This window comes from Balaenoptera physalus, assembly GCF_965194825.1.
Source record: "Balaenoptera physalus genome assembly, chromosome: 4".
Taxonomy (NCBI): Eukaryota; Metazoa; Chordata; class Mammalia; order Artiodactyla; family Balaenopteridae; genus Balaenoptera; species Balaenoptera physalus.
In genome coordinates, this window is record NC_138891.1 from 97,191,650 (window position 1) to 97,195,607 (window position 3,958).

A 3,958-nucleotide genomic window follows, 5' to 3' on the forward strand; every position below is an offset into this window, starting at 1 on the left:
GTAAAAAGATTAGATGGTGGTATCCTATCAATGTTAATTTCCTGACTGTATGCAGTTATGTAAAAGAATGTGCCTATTTATAAGAACACTTAATTCAGATGTGATGTGGCATCAGATTGACAAGTTACTCTCAAATGTCTCAAAAATTATTCTACTTGTAATTTTTCTGTAAGCTTGAGATTGTTTCAAGATAAAATTATCTTCTAAATGAGTTGGAGGATTGACTTCTGGTACGACAGATGAGGCACTCTGCTGATATGTTTCCCAACGAAACTGTAAAATTGTGAAAACAAAAACAACCATTTAAGGGGTCTGGAAATAGTCCTAAGGGCCAACAGCAAATGAGGAACATCTATTCAAGAAGAATCTATGAGAATTCATTAAGAAAGGCAAGAGTCTGTGGTATTTGCATATGATATCACTTATATGTGGAATCTAAAATATGACACAAATGAACTTATCTACAAAACAGAAAAAGACTCACAGACATAGAGAACAGACTTGTGGTTGCCAAGGGGGAGGAGAGGTGGAGGAGGGAGAGTGGTAGTTAGGGATAGTATATATAGGATGGATAAACAACAAGGTCCTACTGTGTAGCACAGGGAACTATATTCAATATCTTGTAATAAACCATAATGGAAAAGAATATGAAAGAGAATGTATATATGTATGTATAACTGAATCACTTTGCTGTGCAGTAGAAATGAATACAGCATTGTAAATCAACTATACTTCAATAAAATAAATTTTTTAAAAAGTGTCTGTGGTATTTTTTAAAAATATTTATTTATTTATATATATTTGGTTGCACCAGGTCCTGGTTGCGGCAGGTGGGCTCCTTAGTTGTGGCATGCATGGGGGATCTAGTTCCCTGACCACGGATTGAACCCGACCCCCCAGCATTGGGAACACGGAGTCTTAACCACTGCACCACCAGGGAAGTCCTGCGCCTGTGGTATTTGAACAAAGACCACTCCTTCCCTTCCCTGTCTCAGCTCAGTAAGGTGGCAACGCCACGCCAGACTGCTGCACCCTAGAATACCAGGCTCCCTCTCCCATCAGCTCCCGGTTGCAGAGTGGTCCTCCCAGGAAGTCCAGGCCATCAGTCTTTCTCATCCTTTTCCCAGCTACTTGTTGCTGAGATAAGGCCTGAGCAAGTGTGGTTGAGAGGTTCCTTCTCAACCAGGAAGGAACCTCTGGGGGTTCCTTCTTCCACCCAGCCCCCACCTGTGGAACAGAGGTTCTACGTTGGGCAAAGTGAGCTGAGAAGACAGAGGCCCTGCCCGCCCTTGTCTCTGTTCATGAACTGGCGGTTCCGTGACAGGAGAGGCAGGCCGAGAAGACCTCAGGCTGCAGCCACCTCTTGGCCAAGAACTCAGCTTGCAGAGAAGGGGTGTCACTCAGAAACTTGCCATGGTCTTCACCTCCAGTTCCAGAATCCTGGCGGAGACTGCCTGGAAGTAGAAGCAGACTGTCGAAAGCTCCTAATCTCTTCCCAAAGGGCTGACTGCATTTGCAACTGAGTCTGAGGATATTGAGGCCTAAGGGGTCCTCTCAAGCACAGTGGCAGTTAAGGCAAGAGGCAATTGAGAGGAGATTCAAGATACAGGATAAATTGTAGGCCTGCTGGTTTGTAGGAGAGAACTAGGGAAAAAGACAGCTGAGGGGAACCCTCCTGGAATCAGAATGAATATCAAACACTGACCTCAGAAATTACTATTGCAGGGAATTCCCTGGTGGTCCAATGGGTAAGAATCCATCTTGCAACGCAGGGGACGAGGGTTTGATCCCTGGTTGGGGAACTAAGATCCCACATGATGCAGGGCAGCTAAGCCCATGCACCACAACTACTGAGCCACATATAGAGAGCCCACGTGCTATAGAGCCCGTGCACCATAACTAGAGAGAAGCCCACGCACCGCAACTACTGAGCCCATGGGCCACATCTAGAGAGCCCACGCACCACACTAGAGAGAATCCTGCACACTGCAACGAAGAGCCCTCGTGCTGCAAGTAAGACTCGATGCAGCCAATAAATAAATAAATAAATAAATAATTTTTTTTTAAAAAAGGAAATTATTATTGCAAAGGAACCAGAGTTTGACTGGATTAGCTAGTTTGAACACCAAATTATTGCTCTAATAATCTAATCCCAGGGATTATTGCTCTAATAATCTAATCCCAGGGTATTATTCAAATCAAATGAGCAATTAGCCAGCAATTAATGGAGGTTAACAGCTCAGTGTGATCATGGAAACAGAGAAAGAGAACAGTACTAAAATAATTGTCATCCCAAGGTGACTGTTGGCGTACTGAGAAAAATCAGAGGCTTAGACTATCGGAGGGAAAATAGACTTCACTAAAATAATCCAGCCAGTCACTAAACAAACAAACAAGCAAAAAACAATAACCAAGCCTTGGGAAGGGTGAGGGGCATGGGATCAGTACCCCGACTTTCTACAATATATTATCTAAAACATCTAGTTTCCAACAAAAAATTACAAAGTATGCAAAGAAGCAGGAAAGTATTCCCCGTACACTGGGGGAAAAGGAGGCAACAGAAACTGCCTGTGAGAGTAACCACCTGACAGATTTAAAGAAACAGAACTAAAGAAAGCCACTGTCCTAGTCTGTTTGGGCTGTCATAACAAAATACCACAGGCTGGGTGGCTTAAACAACAGAAATTTATTTCTCACAGGTCTGGAGACTGGTAAGTCCGAAATCAAGGTGCTGGCAAGGTAGGTTTCATTTTGAGTCCTCTTCTCTTGGCTTGTAGGTGGCCGCCATTTTGCTGTGTGCTCCCATGACCTCTTCTAGAAAGAACATTCTGGTATCTCATCTTATGAGGACAGTTTTTCTATCTGATCAGGACCTCACCCTTATGATCTCATTTAACTGTAGTTACTTCCTTTGAGGCCCCATCTCCAACTACAGGCACACTGGGAGTTAGGGATTCAACATATGAATTTGGGTCGGGGCGGGGGTAGAGGGGACACAGACATTCAGTCCATAGCAACAGTGACTGAACAAGCAAAGGAAGGTGTACATATATCACATCAAATAGAGAATAAAGAAAAAGGAAAAAAAGAACCAAATAAAATGATTTGAAAAGTAAAATAACTAAAACAAAGGAACTTCAAGATAATTGGACAGAGATCATGCAAACCAAAGAACAGAGAGGAGAAAGAATGAAGAAAATGAAGAACCTCAGAGAAATGTGGGACATAATAAAATGTACTAATGTATACATAATAGGAGTACCAGAAGGAGAGAAGAGAGAGAAAGAAGCAGAAAAAAAATTTTTTTTGAAGAAATAATGATTGAAAACTTCCAACATTTATTGAAAAATAATAACCTACACATCCAGGAAGCTTAATGAACTCAAATCAGAATAAACAGAAAGAGGGGACTTCCCTTGCAGTCCAGTGGTTAGGACTTCACGCTTCCACTGCAGGGGGCTCAGGTTCAATCACTGGTTGGGGAACTAATCCCCCAGGCTGCGCAGCGCAGCCAAAAAAAAAAAAAGAATAAACATAAAGAGATCCACAAACAGACTCATCATACTAAAAATGCTGAAAGTCAAAGACAAGGAGAAAACTGTAAAAGCAGCAAGAGAAAAACAACTTGTCTCTTACAAAGGCACCCCAGTAACAGATGACATCTCAGCAGAACAACGGAGGACAGAAGCAGTGAGATAACTTATTCGAAGTACTCAAAGGAATAAACTGTATACCAAGAACCTTACATCCAGAGAAGCTATGTTTCCAAAGTGAGGTTAAATACTTTACCAGATAAACAAAAACTGAGAGAATTTGTTGCTAACAGACCTGGCTTTATAAGAAATACTTACAGGAAATTCTTTAGGCCAAAAGCAACTGAACTCAGATGGTAATTCAGATTCACATAAAAGAACAAAGAGCACCAGTAAAGGTAGTTATGAAATTTTTTTTTAATAAA